The sequence below is a fragment of the Pelophylax lessonae genome (assembly GCF_965119305.1).
Source record: "Pelophylax lessonae genome assembly, chromosome: 2".
Classification (NCBI taxonomy): domain Eukaryota; kingdom Metazoa; phylum Chordata; class Amphibia; order Anura; family Ranidae; genus Pelophylax; species Pelophylax lessonae.
The window spans coordinates 126437697-126455439 of NC_138769.1; the positions used below are offsets into that span (position 1 = coordinate 126437697).

General features: G+C 41.2%; 1 protein-coding gene across 1 annotated transcript in view; it reads left to right on the top strand.

Moving 5' to 3' along the window:
- The window catches only part of SEZ6 (seizure related 6 homolog), a 930588-nt gene that overhangs the window by 342416 nt on the left and 570429 nt on the right, over nucleotides 1–17743 (top strand). The window lies entirely within an intron of this gene.

The window sequence follows — 17743 nt, forward strand, 5'->3', positions numbered from 1 at the left end:
TGGAATTAATAGGCTGCATTCTTTAGAATACTAATTCAGTGTATAGCGGAGCTGCCTCCTCTTTGTGCAGCTGATGGGTATACTTTAAATAAAAGCAATGCTTTCTCTTTCACAATTTTATCTAGAAGCATGACAAAATATTTCTAATCATGTTTTCGCCCTTTAACTTTTTGATGCTGCGATTTTATGGGGGATTTGGTTGTTTTATTAGATGCATTTTAAAACCCTCTCCATTCGCAACCGTTTAGACACACTACCTTGGCAGCAAAGAGGCAGGTATGGAGAGGGTGATAGAATTTGCCATGGCAAATGTTTACATATTGTATGCCATTTTCCTATTAAAAATGACTGTGCCTTTTCCTAGTAGTTTTATGGGCCCCATTATTAACCTAATACATTAAATAGAATATGAAGTACAACATGAATTCCGAACACTGCTAGAAATGATGGATCGCCTGTCTTTGGCACCTTAAAGTGAAGTTAATACAAACACCACTTGTCAGGAAATACATTTCAATATTCTGCACACAGCAGAGCTGAAATGGAGATTACAATTCACCAAGACAAAAAAAAGTGCTTTGTTGCCGAAGGTTGATTTTTATTTTTCCTGGGCATGCAGCAGTGCTATAAATTAGTGGTTTAAGAAATACCTACTGGGCTTGGAGCTGGCTGGCCTGGAAAAAAAGCATCTGATCTCTGCGAACAAGTCGCTGGGGTAATGAGAGAGAAAAATATCCATTTGCATTAGTCATTACATTAGATCAATTTGCATATGTTTATTGTGGAAAATTAGGGGAAATGCATTTGCATCTTTGACAATACTTATGGCAGGCAGTATAGCTGCAATGGAATTTACCGAAAAGGCTGGTGTGTTGGAAAGCGTACATGAACTAATATGAGGTTCTAGGGTCTGCCAAGCCTCAATTTAGCCGTGTTCCATAAAAATTATGCAGTCTATATATGATAAATGCCCCAACACTTTGGTGGAAATTCTATGAATATAAAAAATGTTGTTGCTTTAGTTGACTTAGCAAACTTTGACCATAACTGAACAGAGCATAAAAACGAGATATGAATTGCCATAAGGCCATTTAAAGCCCAGCTGGTACCAGATAGATGTTATGGCACTTTTCCACTGCAAGTACCGGCTCGGCTCTACTCGGCCCTGCTTGGCCCGGTTTGCTTTTCCACTGCTGGTACCGCATGGTACGGTGTTGGAACGGTTCGGTACAGTTTGGTATGGTTTGCTTTTCCACTAAAGTAGTACTAAAGTTAAGTTTGCGGGATAACAACGATTCTCTGACCAATCAGTGGCTAGTAGTGACTCCATGCAAAGGATTGTGGGATATGGTACCGGGTATGGTACCTCTTGGAACCACAATCGAGGTGGTACTGTTTTAGAGAGCCGTACCGTTTGGTTCCATGCAGTGGAAAAGCGCCGCCGTACCGTACCGTACCGAACCGTTCCTACACCGTACCATGTGGTACCAGCAGTGGAAAAGCACAAAAGCGAGCCGAACCGTTCGGTTCCATGCAGTGGAAAAGCGCCATTATATTACCAAATTCTAGTTCTATAGGTTTACCTCGCTTTCCTGTTAAGTCATTTATGCAGTGGGGGAGATGTACTAAAACTGGTGCTCATGGAATCTGATGAAGCTGTGCAGAATAACCAATCAGCCTCCAGGTTTTATTGTCAAGGCTTAACTGAACAAGCTGAAGTTAGAAGCTGATTGGTTACTATGCAGAGATCAACAGATTCTGTGTGCACCAGTTTTAGTAAATCGCCCCCAGTGTGTTTAACCGGTTGCCGACCGCCGCACGACTATATACTGCGGCGGTCAGCCCCGGCCAGGCAGAGTGACGTATGGGTACGTCACTCGCCTGTCACTGACTTGCGAGCCAATTGCGGGCGGGCGCGCGCCCACCGAGGCGCGCACCTGCCCCGGCTCGTTCACTGACAAGTCAGTGCTTGTGACCGGCGGACCCGATGTCCGCCGGTCACACTACGATCGCTCCGGTGAAGGGAGAAAGGCGGAGCGGCTTATGTAAACAAGCCGCCCGTCATTCTCCCTGGTGTAAAAATGAAGATCAGACAGTTCTACTATGTAGGACCGTTGATCTTTGTTTTTACACCAATAGCCATGTCCCACTACAGTTAGAAACACGCCCCTAGGACACACTTAACCCCTCCCTCTCCAATACATTTAACCCCTTCCCTGCCAGTGTCATTTTTACAGTAACAGTGCATATGTATAGCACTGATTACTGCAGTAATGTCACTGGTAACCCCAAAAGTGTCAAAAATGTCAGTCAAGGGTCCGATCCGTCCGCCGCAATGTCGCAGTACCGAAAAAAAATCGCAGATCACCTCCATTACGCGTTAAAAAAAAAAAACACCAAAAATGACAAAAATCTTTCCCTTTGTTAGTAAACGCGATAACTTTTGCGCAAACCAATCAAAATACGCTTTTTGCGATTTTTTTTTACCAAACATATGTAGCATAAAACAAATTGGCCGAAAATGTTAAAAAATTTTGATTTTTACTTTTTTTGGGGAATTTCATATAAAAATGTGAAAAATATTGTTTTTTTTGCAAAATTGTCGCTCTTTTTTTGTTTATAGCGCATGATCAAAAAATCGCATAGGTGATCAAATACCACCAAAAGAAAGCTCTGTTTGTGGGAAAAAAAGGACGTCAAATTCGTTTAGGTACAGTGTCGCATGACCGCACAATTGTCCGTTAAACTCACGCAGTAAAAAATCGCAAAAAAACCCCCTGGTCTTTTAGCAGCCAAATCCTCCGGGGCTTAAGTGGTTAAATATGTGTAGGTAGGTACTGGAGTTTTGACCACGCTGCCTTCTTTCTTTCTCTGAAATAGTATATCCTGCCATCCTAAGGCCCCGTTCACATACAAGCGACGCTACTTCGCACCGCGACCTCGGAGCGGCCGCTACGGACTTCATAACATTGAAGTCTACGGCGGTCGCCTCCTGGTCGCCCCAAAGAAGCTCCGGACCCTTTTTCTAAGTCGGAATGAGACTATTAGAACGGGTCCGCAGCTTCCCTATGGGAGGCGACCTATGGCGACCTGTGAGGCGACCAGGTCGCCTGACAGGTTGCCTTAGTGTGAACGGGGACTAAGGGGAATGCTTTTCTGTTATTCTGTGCAGTGGTATTTCTTGACAACTTATGGGACCTGTCTTTATGGGACCTTGTATATACAGTAAACCCCCGCTCCATCGCGGTTCAGTTTTTTGCGTTTTTTTCTGTAATGTTATTTTACTATATAAATCATTGAAAATTAAATATTTTTGTGTTTTCCATAGCTCTTGCTTTATCTCTCAGTATCTTTTATGTGTTTAAATGAGTTTCTATTGTTTTAAAAGTGTGTTTAAAGACCTTAAAATGCTTTTAAAAGTACAGTGACAGTAAAAAAAAACATGCCTACAATGCATTTTTATAGGGTTTTTCTATTTCGCGGATTTTCACTTTTCGCGAGTGGGTCCGGAACGTAAGCCCCGCAATGGATGGGGGTTTATTGTAATATTTATGCTGTATAATGTATGGAAACTCATTGGGCTGCATTTTTGCTAAGACATATATTCTGGCACATTATGAGGCACACTTTATTGTGCATTGATATATTCTGACACCTTAAGGGCCTGCATTTCTTTATATTTGTAGAGCCTCGCACCTAATGACAACTATCTATCTCTGCAATGGTATATCTTATCACCTTCTTGGGCTTTTCTATTTAAGAATATATTCTGTTACCTTAAAGTGGAACTAAACTGTATCTGAGCACCACAAACTGAAAACCCTATTTCATTCATTTTTTTTATATTCAAAGGCAACTCACCCATCCAAGCCACAACTCCATGCTTTGTTTTCTTGAGAAATCAATTTGAATAACACCCCCTAGCATCTCTAGCGACGGCCATCTTGAGTAAGGACATGGGATTCATGTAGCATTTACTTCCTGTAATCCATCTGCTCTTAGTTCAGACATGTGAGCACTGAGCAGGAGGATGTGTTTAGCTGAGAAAGTATTTCCTCCCCCTTGGAGATTCCTGGGATGTATGACATCCTTTTGGCCTAGGACAGAAACCAGGAAGCAATTGTATAAATGTAAAAAAAAAGTTAAAAACAAGTAAATATAATATAACTTCCTATTTATTTATATATTAATGCTAGCAGCATAAGAGTCCATTCACACTAATACGAATTGTCAGGCGACTTGGTCAGCCTGACAAGTCGTGCACCGTCGCGGTCCATTGTTTAGTACAGGAACGGTTCTAATAGGAGCGACACAAGTCGCTCCGACTTAGAAAAAGGGTCCTGTACTACTTCGGGGCGACCTCGGAGCAACTTGCATAGACATTCATTTTATGAAGTCCCTGCAAGTCGTGCCGAAGTCGCGCTGCACGCGACTTCACAGGTCGCCCCCGAAGTTGTGCCGCTTCAGTGTGAATGCGGTGTTAGGATTAAAAGTAGTTAATGTGTTCGGCTTTAGGGCAATGCCTTCTGTGCTGTAGTTTATCATAGAACTTTATGGGGCTGCCGTAGTGGTAAAATCCAACACCTTATGGGACTGCTTTTGTGTGCAGCGCTATGTTCTAGCACTTACATTGCAGCTTTTCTGTGCATTGTTATATCAAGGCACTTTTGGGGCAGATTTTCTATGCATTGGTATGTGTTGGTACCTTATTGGGTTACTTTTCTGTACATTTGTATATTCTGGCACCTTTGTCTCTTCAATTGTGTATAATGTTATACCAGAATATATCATAGAAGTGTTTTTCCTGGCACCTTAAAGGGCTTCTTTTCTGTGCAGGGGCTTATCCAAGTACCAAATGGAGCTCCATTATTGTTCATTGGAATATCCCAGAACCTTAAGGAGCATCTTTTCTGTTTTGTAGTACATTATGCCACCTTATGGGGCTGATTTTGCATGCAGTATACATCTGGCACCTTGTGGGTCTAATTTTCTGCATAAAAGTATATCCTAGCACTTGAAGGGACACTTTATGAACAGGTGCACATTATATTGTATCTCCAGATCATGAAACCATATAATGAAAAACCTTCAATCATTAGGCATTTTATTTATTTCAGTTCCTCAACTTAACATCAATCAGTGTAGCAAAATGAAGAGAAATTATATGTGTTAATACATTTACATAATGTTTCTGTTTAATACATATGAATAGCCTGAGCAATTTTCCTGATTAGGGTTCCTTCTAAGTGTATTTGTACATCTTAGATCAGAGAGAATCCCTAAGGATTCGGGTAGGTGGCCCCTTTATGTTAATAGATTCTGCTTTCCATCGGCATTAAACACAAGAAGAGTATTAACTATATCAAGTGTTTAGCATAGACGATTAATCCATCTTTTCAGAAAGGAAGATGTACCTGTAAGGAGAAAACCAGTTGTGGCATGAGGTTCTGATTTATGAAACAATACACAGAACATAAAACCACTACCGCAAAATCAGCAATTTGCTGAATTACATTTTGAGAACAAAGCATTATGTTGAAATAGCAGGATTTACAGCAATCATAAAAGTACAGTAAATAGCAGAGAAGTTGCATAAGAACTAAATAGGCTTTATAAAGGTCATGTCATAGCTCTTACTGAGTGGACAGCCAAAACTTTTGTCTGACTAAAGTCTGATACAGCAGTCATTATTTTACCATCTGCATAATTTGATAGTAAGTGAAAAGCAATGAAACACAATCTTACAGGCCACGTCACTGCACCAGATAGTAGCCAGTGGTAGAAAAAAAGCCTAAGTTTAACTATTCTTAAAAAATGTTCACTCACCATTTCTTACCTATCCTGCCTAACCTGTAAAAAATATCTGTACAGTATACTTACCTATTTTTAATCTGCTCTGGTCAGGTCACTAGAACCTGCTGCTCCAGCTCCTTGTGTGGCTGCTGCAGAGGAGAAGAGGGAGCCTCGACAGTGACTGGGCAATGGGAGCCTATGGGTGACGCCTTGGCTTCTGTAATTCCCAACTGTTGTCAAGTGTTCCCTGAGCCAGGGCTGCAGAATCATGTGACCAGGCTGGAGCGGATTAAAAATACATAAGTACGCACATCTTTTATTCAGGTTAGGCAGGATAGGTAGGAGGAGAGGGGAGTAGTTAGTTTTAAGTAGTTTTATGAGTAGTTAGACTTAAGCTTTTCTTCCACTTTAAAGCGGAGTTCCGCCCCACCTTAAAAAAAAATTAAAAGTAAGCAGCTACAAATACTGTAGCTGCTGACTTTTAAATAGTAGAACTTACCTGTCCAGGGAGCCCGCGATGTCGGCACCCGAAGCCAATTTTCGTATCGGCTCTCGGGTGCCGCCGCCGCCATCCAGGGTAAGGGAACCCGGCAGTGAAGCCTTTCTGCTTCACTGCTGGTTCCTTACTGTGCATGCGCAAAGCACGCTGCGCTTTGTAATTGGCCCAGCAGGGGAGGAAAAAGGAGGGGGCCGAACTTCCGACGGACAGCGCCAGGTACCCATTCCCCCCTCCCCCCTGAAAGGTGCCAAATGGGGCACCGGAGGGGGGGAAGAAGCAGTTCAGTGGAGTTCCACTTTTGAGTGGAACTCCGTTTTAATGCAATATTTGAACGATGAATAATTAGCAACCTTAGTTGGAGGATTAGGGGTGCATTTGTAGTATAAAGCAAAAGGTGCTGCAGCTCAATCAGTAGTTATGATCTGTGTTTATGGCATTATTTATGTAAAGAACAAACAACTCTGTGATAGATAATTATATCCTAGTCTTAGATTAGATTCTCACAGTAAGCATATTAAAGTACATTTCATAAAAATATTGGTTTGTAAATCCCTTGTATTTTGTGAATTGGAGTGCAAGAAAAATCCATATTTTCTTTTTCCAGGTGGCAAAAAAAACTTTGCAAAGTGTTATTACCAGAGCAGTGCTACTATTATTTATTTATTTATGCTTGTGCTAAAAAATGGAAATGTTTAGACATATTGCCAGGCACATTATATTTCACCAGGCAGGTCTTCCCTCTTCTAACTGTGCCTGCTTACAGACAGTAAAGCATTTGTTACCCCAACACTTAATTGTCCTGATATGTGGTTGTTGTACCATGTACATTGTATGAGAGGTATCCTGTTCTCTTCGTATTGCTTCCTTTATGTGAAATCCCTGGTGTTCCTGCCAGTCCCTCTGCTTTCCTATTAAAAACTGACCACACTAAGCAGGAAAGCACAACATGGACATTTATCTAGCAATGCATGCTGGAAACTCAAAAACTCAATGTGGTCTCCTTTCTCAATGATCAGACTTGTTCTGACACCCCCCCCCCCCCCGCTGCTACATAGCCATTCACTGTTAGGCTTAGTGTGCTGCTGCTTCTCCTCCCCCAGCTCATATGCAGCTAAGAACAGAGGGGATGTGATCACTTATAAAAAAAGGGGGAAAATATATTTATAATTTCTTTAATATCTATACAAAAATGTTTTGCATTTCATTTCTCTTTAAACAGAATTAATTGTTTTACAAGGTGAGCGTTTACAGTCACTTTAAGGGGTTCTCCACATGGCTATATGTGAGCTCCAAGTCTTTTGCCTGGTGCCCAGCAATTTATACTGACAGAGCATATATGAGTTCATCTAACATGATCATTAATGCACATTTTGTGGGTGGCAAGACTGTGGCATTTGTTAACAGTCTATACAGCAAGTAAGTATAAGTTCTATTTACCATGCCAAGGGTATCTCCTGGTTGTGCCCTAGGAGGCAATTCCCCTGCTTAGGGTCCATTAAAACAGGAGATACCAGTCTGTATAAAGAAGAAAACATATTGCCAATATCTCACTATTCTATTAAACATGTGAGACTAGTATAGCCATGATCACAGCGTCCCAGATATTTGCTGACTCATCATTTGGATGGTGCGATCCAAGTGAGCCAGAAACAATCATGGAGAGTGTGGGGAAAGGACCCCAGATAAAGAAGTCACAGAAGGGCCGTGCAGCTTAATTTTATTCATATTGAATAATATCATCCTGTGATTAAAGTGGAGTTCCACCCATTTTTAATAAATTGGATTACATAGATGTATGTAATCCCCTTTAAAACGACTTTTACCAATGGAAAGTGTTTTTTTTTTTTTTTTGCTAGTAAATACCAGATTTTCTGCTTTATTTATCCTCTTCTCACTTCCAGGTCTGGTCGGCGATTACGTCATTTGGCGATTCGCAGTGTGTGCTGGGATGGCATGAAATCTCGCTTTATTACACAGGAGATGAGCTGCACTGTGTGCTCTGCCCCGCCTCCGCCCCACCTCCTCTCAGTGAGCTGTATGTATGTAGTGTATTGAGGCTGTGCTCTGCCCCGCCTCCTCTCTGTGAGCGAGGACTGAAAGCATTATATCCTCACTGAGCTCACTGAGAGGAGGCGGGGCGGGGGCGAGGCGGAGCACAGCCTCAATACACTACATACATACAGCTCACTGAGAGGAGGCGGGCGGAGGAGGGCAGAACACACAGTACAGCTCATCTCCTGTGTAATAATGCGAGATTTCATGCCCTGAGATAAATCCCAGCACACACTGCAAATCGCCGAATGACGTAATCGCCGTCCGGACCCGGAAGTGAGAAGAGGATAAATAAAGCAGAAAATCAGGTATTTACTAGCAAAAAAAAAAAAAAAAAAAACTTTTAATTGGTAAAAGTCGTTTTAAAGAGGATTACATACATCTAAAGTGACTAAAATGGGTGGAACTCCACTTTAAGCTGCACGGTCTTGCTGTGACTTCTTTACCTGGGGTCCTTTTCCCCTAAATTATCGATACCAGCTTGTATGCCTGTATAGGAGATTGTACAGAAGTCAGTAGATTGGCTTCTGTACAACCTTCCTGCCCATACATGTATCTATATTTGGCTTGTCCCTGCTGAATTTATCCTTATTGGCTGGCTTAGGACTGCTGGAAATACCTTAAAGGCAATGCAATGCATCATGGTTTAAAAAGAAAAAAACCTCCTGTCCAAATCTGCTTATAAATTCGCTTGGGTTGTGAATCTCAAACCTTCAGTATTCACGCAAACTCTTGGTAGTGGCAAACCTGATCCTCCTACTGCTGGATTACTATGAAAATCCACACGTTTTTCTTTAATATTAATCTTTCTCAGAGTACCAGATTAGCGGCAATGAGATGATTCTAAGCATTGGGGTGAGCCTAGTGAACTGCAACTAAGCCCAGATAAAAGTTTTTGGAATATGTTTCCTGTATGCACTTCAAAGCTTTATTTTTCAATGTTGACTGCAGTGTACTTTTAAACAATTTGCTGTTTTTACATTTCCTAACACGATTTGGTGCAGGTATGTAGGCGCAGATGTTTGCAATATTTGTTTCTCTATAAAACGTGGAGTCTGTGTCATTATAGGCTCTGTTGCATAGTTCATATGCTTTATGCACACTAATATTTATTCTGCTTGCAGTTTGTCAGTGTGTTTTCAGAATCTTCATATTTTCATTTCATCACACAGACATTTATGCTGTGACAGTTATTCTAACAAATGCAAAGCAAACTACATGTGACAGTGCATTTATCTACAAGCAATGGTTTGTTGTATTGCATTTGTCTGTAATGTACATAATATTATAGCTTACTTTTTGTCCTCCAGCATTGCACATACTTTACATAGTATATTTACTAATTTCTGGAAATGACTCTAAACTCCTGTGCAAATCTGCTTGTAAACTTGTTTTATTCCATATATCTACAAATGCTTTACCCACTTGCCGACCGCACCGGAAAGACAGATACTGCATGGTCATCCAGTTCTGAGAGGGTGTCTGTTGAAGGTTATCATCCCCAGCGTTCCCCCCGAGGTGCAAATCGGCATGTTCTGTGAACGCTGTGTCCTTTGGACAAGAAGAAAGGTCCAATCACAGCAGTCCTTTACCACGTGAAAATCTGTTTCCAATCACAGCTGATCCAATGTAAACAAATTCTGGTTATCGGCATTCCCTTTCCTAGGCGCTGTCACTGTGTGAGGAAAGGAAAGCCGATAACTGGCTGTCCTGTGATAGTAGCTGATTATCTGTGCCCCGATTATCCGTCAGCCCCCTCAGTGCCAATCAGTGTCCATCAGTGCATCATATTAGTGCCCATCAGTGCTGTCTTACCAGTGCAGCCTCATCAGTGCCTCATTATCAGTGCATATCAGTGCAGCCTATCAGTGCCCATCAGTGCAGCCTCATCAGCACACATCAGTGAAGATAAAATTTACTTATTTGCAAAATTTTGTAACACAAACAAAGAAAAGTTGTTTTTTGTTTTTTGTTAGTTTAGAAAAAAATAAAAAAGTCAGTGGTGACTAAATACCACCAAAAGAAAGCTCTATCTGTCTCAAGAAAAATGATACAATTTTAATATGAATACAGTGTTGCATGACCGCGGCAATTGTCATTTAAAGTGTGATAGCACTGAAAGCTGAACATTGGCCTTGGCAGGAAGAGGGTGAAAGTGCCCAGTAAGCAAGTAGTTAATAGTTTCTCTACAGTCGTACAGTAGACCTGACTTCACTGGCTTGCCGCATAATTCTAATTGCCCCTGGTGTCCCATCTTCATGTATGACTTTATTATCAGATCATTCATATGTACTGAGACTCTTCAGTGCAGTGCAGTAATTAAAATTAGGTCAGATGGTTTAAATACCAAGCATAGCTTTTGTTATAATTTGCAGCATCTGGTAGGAGATGGCGATATAGCAATGATGTGACAGATTGGGGCACATATTTTGCTAAGTGGTGCTCTTCCATAAGACAATTTTCTGAGCAATAACCTATATTACAGCCTAGCAACAACTAGTAAGAAGGGCCATGCTTTTTGCAGATGCTAGATTATTGTTCATTACTTCTACATTTATAAAGAGATAGAACAGCAGAGAGGGGTAATTTTCATTACTCCAGAGGAAGCGAAACAAATGTTCCCATGGTGCACAGCTTACATATCGACAGTGGCTAGGTGAGCTGTGCAACTGCTATCCATTTTCCATTTCTGTGGTTAAAACTAATAAATAGACTCTGTCATGGGAAAATCTAGAAAAAGCTGCCATTTCTTTTGAGAATGCTTGTTCCCTGGCTGTCAAACCTAAGCTTTGGTCTCAATTATGTCTGGGTCATCGACCCCGAACAAGAAATATGCTATTGGCTGAGCTATGCTTAACTTGTGTACTTTTAAGTTAAAGAACCAAAAAAATCAAAAAAGCATGATATAAATAAGCATCAGAAATGTTTCAAAATTCCTTTTTTTAGGCCCCATACATCCTTTTTTGACAGGGTCACTTTAATATTTTTTTTTTTTGTTTTGATTGGAAATGTGTACCCATATGTATTGTCTTAAAAATTTGTTAGGCAGCCACTGGGTCCACATGTAGGATGTGGCTGTCGGTACGTACTGGCTTGGAAAGCATTCTTTATAGCCAACCTTGTAATTTACACGCATTGTCCACACTGCGCAGCCAGACACATATAGTTCTTGATTCAAAAATGCATCCTGGTTCAGCAATTTACAATTCAGAATCAACATCATCACCTCTCCGTTAACCACTTTACCACCGGAGGATTTTGCTGTCTTACTCTCCAGACTACTTTTTGCGATTCGGCACTGTGCGACTTTAACTGACAATTGCGCGGTCATGCAATACCGTACCCAAATAAAATTGACGTCCTTTTTTCCCCACAAACAGAGCTTTCTTTTGGTGGTATTTGATCACCTGTGCGATTTTTACTTTTTGTGCTATAAACAAAAAAAGAGTGAAAATTTTGAAAAAATAACAATATTTTTCACATTTTTTTATATGAAATTCCCCCCCCCCCCAAAATGTAAAAAATCTAATTTTTTTTATCATTTTTGGCCAATTTGTTTTCTACTACATATTTTTGGTAAAAAAAATCACAATAAGCGTATTTTATTTGGTTTGCGCAAAAGTTATTACGTTTACTAACTAAGGGAAAGATTTCTGTCATTTTTGGTGTTTTTTTTTTTAACGAGTAATGGCGGCGATCTGCGATTTTTTTTGCGGGACTGCGACATTGCGGCGGACAGATCGGACCCCTGACTGACATTTTTGACACTTTTGGGGGTATCAGTGACATTACTACAGTAATCAGTGCTAGAAATATGCACTGTTACTGTAAAAATGACACTGGCAGGGAAGGGGTTAATTTTATTGGAGAGGGAGGGGTTAATGTATGCCTGGTGCTTACTGACATGTGTGGGGGGAAGTGACTGAGTGAAACAGGGACAGATCGCAGGTTCAGCTATGCTGAACCCTGCAATCTGTCACTGTCTGTCACTTAGGAGATCCGCCCGCTTTGTTTACACAAGCGGGCGGATCTCCACACTCGATTCCCCGCCTCGTGATCACCGCCGCTCCTTCCCTGGCCCGACTCGCGCTGTGACTGAAAACAGCAGGAGCGAGCCTCCGGCGGTGCGTGCGCGCCGCCCACAAGGGGAGGAGTCCAGCGACGTAGCAGCAATGTGAGCGGGGGTAAAGCAGTTTATCAGGGGAACTCTGCAAGCCACAACGTGGGAACAGGTAGTAGTAGGGTGATCTTATTAACCAGCTGGGGTGTGTGGTGGCAGGTAACACAGTAAACATATATGTATTTTATCTGTATTTATACTCACAACATGACAGGAGATTTTTCAAGTGAGCCTATATTTTGTTGTCAAAAATAACTCATTTTCTTGCTGGTGGCAGGAAATTAGAATAAATTGTCTCAACAGAGATACAAATAGTAATAGTATTCTGAGGGAAGTTTTCAGCCTTCCTTGCTTTGTAGATTTGGGCTTTAAACTAAAAAGTAAAAATGTTCTCTATAATAGAAGAATATTATTACATACCAATCCTGCCACCCATGCCTCCAATCTCCATTCTCTTGAAGAGCTACCACTGTCAATGTGACTTGTAGTGTAGAGCATGAGTGCACAGTGCAGGGCCAGGCGTCTAACCCACTAGGAAGGGTTCAATGAAAAGCCACTCCAGGTGAGTGAGTCTCTAGTTAATCTCCACACACACTAGTCAGGTGCTAGCCTAGCTTACATGCTGTGTATCATAAGGAAATGATTCCAAACAACTGCACTTCCAAAAATCCTTTTATTGAAGCTTCATATGGCAAGTGGTTTACAGATGGGGCAGGGGACAAAGAGGTAGACACATTTTGTGCAAATGTTAGCGCTTAGTCATTACCAAACTGACTAAGCACCAAGATTTGCGTGAAACACGTCTACTTCTTTGTCCCTTGCTCCATCTGTCAACCACTTGTCATATGAAGCTTCAATAAAAGGATTTTTGGAAGTGAAACCATCTGAAACCATTTCCTAATGACGCTAGGAAGGGTGTTGGATGTAAAACTTTCTCTGGCAGTGCTAATTCTTCAAGAGCAGGTCAGGTAAGTGTTATGAGACTTCATTAAAAGGAAGCTTTTAAAAAAAATGATTAGGAGCCATAAAGCATTCTATGGCAGTAAACTGAATCCCAACAAAAGACCCCTTTACTCCAAGCTCCTAATTGTTACGGTACTGTCCTGCCACTTTGAGTTTCTCTGAACTCCCATACTCAGAACTGATAGTAGGCAGCTAAAAATACTATGAAGGTAGGACAAGGTACAATAGCTGTATGTTTGTTGATACTATAAGCTAAGCTTTCTTCTATAGGTAGATATAAGAAATATTTAACTTTGTCAATAAATACATGTGTCCATCTCCTTTTATCTGACTTCATTCTGATGTTGGTTTTTCAGTTGCCCCCATCCACCTTTTTTTTTTTGCTCTTTATGTTGTCTTTATAGTGACTTCTTTTTTCTCAGTGGTGTCTCATCTCCCATCTGTAAGTTTTTTCCCTTCACCTCTCTCTTCTATTCTGCTCTTCCACATCTCTTAAGACAGTTTAATTACACATTCCCCTAGTTGTGCTTTTTTAGGCTGTTTCTACTGTCAGTTCTCTGTAATTTTTTCCCTTGAATTTCACCATCAGCCGCTATAAAATTACTTGGGGAACGAGATGATTGACATCAGATAAATGGAGGCAGAAGAGAGCTAAAATATGTTCACATTGAAGATTCGCATCAGGAAGAAAAATAACATCAGTTACAAAGTATTTAAAACAATAGTATTCAAGACTTATATCAGAGCATTTTCAAGGCATAACTAGTTAGACTAAAATCTTAGCATTCTTTTAATTTTGGGCTTTGAATATTCCTACTTCTATTGTTCATATCTACAAAATTAAAAAAATATATATTCCATCCCAATGAATGTGGACTTATAGTTTAGGTTTATTAAAATAGCATGGTACAAAGCTATATTTACTATAAGGCTATAAGGTACAGAAGGCACAGCAGAGGCAAAAAGGCAGCATCGACATGTATAAATATTAGCTACAGATTTTTTTTCAACAGTGGGAATAATCATTTTATTTAAGTTTATTGACTTGTTATTACAATATTTATGGCAGGTTAGAACAAAGAAAACTTGGAAATGTTCTGTGGAAAATAAGTAATGCCAGCAAGTTGGGTGTTAGGGGTACCAGAAGTTGTGCATATTCAGACTCCAGGGATGGAAATCTTACCCTATGTATGAAAATAAAGAGGGACATAGTCATAACCATGGATTTTGGTACTAGTATATTTAGTTGTAATATTAAAACATAGGCACAACCGGTTAACCCCTAATAAAGGGTAAGTATACCTATTTCCATTGTTGGGCATGGCGCATGTATGCTTTTTCATAGGACTCCAAACAACGTAAACACTGTAGCAGTTCTGGGCAGCAGGGGCAATGAAAACTTCAATTTGCTAGAGCATAGGTTATCTACTGCTCAGGATGTGGGCTGTTTAAGGTACATTAACCATATAAAGGGAACCTGTCAGGTCTACTAATGTATACAAACTACTGGTAAAATGCAGGCAGTCTCAAAACCACATCTTTTAATTCACACTTTGCAAGGGAATTATCTCCAGGGATCAGTGAATGAATTGAAGCTTTGATTACTTTGATTATCCAATCATGTGCAAGCAAAAATGCTGTTTTTTATTTTCCTTGCACATAATTAGGTATTTGTATAAAAATTACCCACATTCACTAAGCTCTGTAGAAAATTCCTTGCCTGAAAAGTACAATTTTCCTTGCAAAGTGAACAGCCTATTTGCCTTCAGCAAGTAAAGTTACTGCACTTGCTTTTTTAGGTTTTTGGGAGTCTGGAAACAAAAGCATTATATTTGTATCTGAAAAAAAAAAAATGACACCTGAGTCTCTTCTGGGCAGTTTTTCCCTTTACATCAACCTAGGTAAACTTTGTTACCTCCTGACACACTGGATGTCACTTGACAGGAATTTAAAGGGGTTCTAAAGCCTAAATATTTTTACCGTAATAAATTTCCTGCATTAACTACTTGCCGACCGCCGCATGACTATTTACTGCGGTGGTCAGTCCCTCACAGGCAAAGCGACGTAGGGCTACGTCACTAGCCTGTGAGGCTCTAGGGAGCGAGCGCGCGGCGCCTGAGGCGCGCTCCCGCTCGGTCACGGACCCCCCCCCCGCGCGTGTGCCCGGCGGACCCGTTGTTCGCCAGGCACTCGCGATCGTCCGTTACACCGGAAGAAAGCCAGGCGACTAATGTAAACAAAGCCACCTGTCATTCTTCCCTGTGTAAGAATGAAGATCATACGGTTCTGCTATGTAGGACCGTTGATCTCTGTTCTTACACATCAAGCCACATCCAATCACAGTAAGAAACACGCCCCTAGGGACACACTTAACCCCTCCCTCTAAAAAAAGTTAACCCCTTCACTGCCAGTGTCATTTTTACATTAACCGCTTGCCGACTGCGCACAGTATATTTACTGCGGCAGTCGGCCCCGGCCAGGCAGAGTGACGTAGGTCTACGTCGCTCGCCTGTCACTCCTTCCAGAGCCAATAGCGGGCGGGCGCGCGCCCGCCGAGGCGCGCGCCCGCCTCGGCTCGTTCACGGAGGAGTGCGGGAGTGTGACTGGCGGACCCGATGTCCGCCGGTCACACTACGATCGCCGCTACAGCGGGAGAAAGACAGAGCGGCTTGTGTAAACAAGCCACCTGTCAGTTCTCCCTGTGTAAAAGTGAAGATCAAACAGTTCTACTATGTAGAACTGTTGATCTTTGTTTTTACACTAGTAGCCATGTCCCTACACAGTTAGAATCACACCCCTAGGACACACTTAACCCCTCCCTGTCCAATACTGTTAACCCCTTCCCTGCCAGTGTCATTTTTGCAGTAACAGTGCATATATATAGCACTGATTACTGCAGTAATGTCACTGGTACCCCCAAAAGTGTCAAAAATGTCAGTCAAGGGTCCGATCTGTCCGCCGCAATGTCGCAGTACCGCAAAAAAAATCGCAGATCGCCGCCATTACTCGTTAAAAAAAAAAACACCAAAAATGACAAAAATCTTTCCCTTTGTTAGTAAACGCGATAACTTTTGCGCAAACCAATCAAAATACGCTTTTTGCGATTTTTTTTACCAAACATAGGTAGCGTAAAACAAATTGGCCGAAAATTTTAAAAAATTTTGATTTTTACATTTTTTTTTGGGGGAATTTCATATAAAAAAAAGTGAAAAATATTGTTGTTTTTGCAAAAATTACGCTATTTTTTTGTTTATAGCGCGTGATCAAAAAATCGCACAGGTGATCAAATACCACCAAAAGAAAGCTCTGTTTGTGGGAAAAAAAGGACGTGAAATTCGTTTAGGTACAGCGTCGCACGACCGCGCGATTGTCCGTTAAAGTCACGCAGTAAAAAATCGCAAAATAACCCCTGGTCTTTTAGCAGGAAAATCCTCCGGTGGTAAAGTGGTTAACAGTGCATATGTATAGCACTGATTACTGTAGTAATGTCACTGGTAACCCCAAAAGTGTCAAAAATGTCAGTCAAGGGTCTGATCTGTCCGCCGCAATGTCGCAGTCCCGCAAAAAAAATCGCAGATCGCCGCCATTACTCGTTAAAAAAAAAAAAATGACAAAAATCGTTCCCTTAGATAGTAAATGCAATAACTTTTGCGTAAACCAATCAAAATACGCTTTTTGCGATTTTTTTTTACCAAACATAAGTAGCATAAAACAAATTGGCCTAAAATTTTAAAACATTTTTATTTTTACATTTTTTTTGGGAATTTCATATAAAAAAATGTGAAAAATATTGTTATTTTTGCAAAATTGAAGCTCTTTTTTTGTTTATAGCGCATGATCAAAAAATCACACAGGTGATCAAATACCACCAAAAGAAAGCTCTGTTTGTGGAAAAAAAATTACGTCAAATTCGTTTAGGTACATCATCGCACGACCGCGCAATTGTCCGTTAAAGTCACGCAGTGCCGAATCGCAAAATAGGCCCTGGTCAGGAAGGGGGTAAAATCTTACGGGGCTTAAGTGGTTAAGGTAAAAAAAATTTAGGTATTAGTATTGCCCCATCCCGCCTCCCTCCTCCCCCCCCCCTCCTTATACTTATACCTGAGCCCTCACTCCATCCAGTGATGTGCCCATCTTTAGCAGCCCTCCCCACTCTCAGAGGCTTTGCTGATGGCTCCTGCTGTTGTCAGTCAAATCCTGTGACAAAGGAGTGGGGGGCGAGGCCAGGCTGCGCTGTCTGTGTTTATGGACCAGCAACTTTCTAGGGTGGCACACCGAGAAGAGGAAGAGCCAGGAACATTAGCAGGGCATCCCAG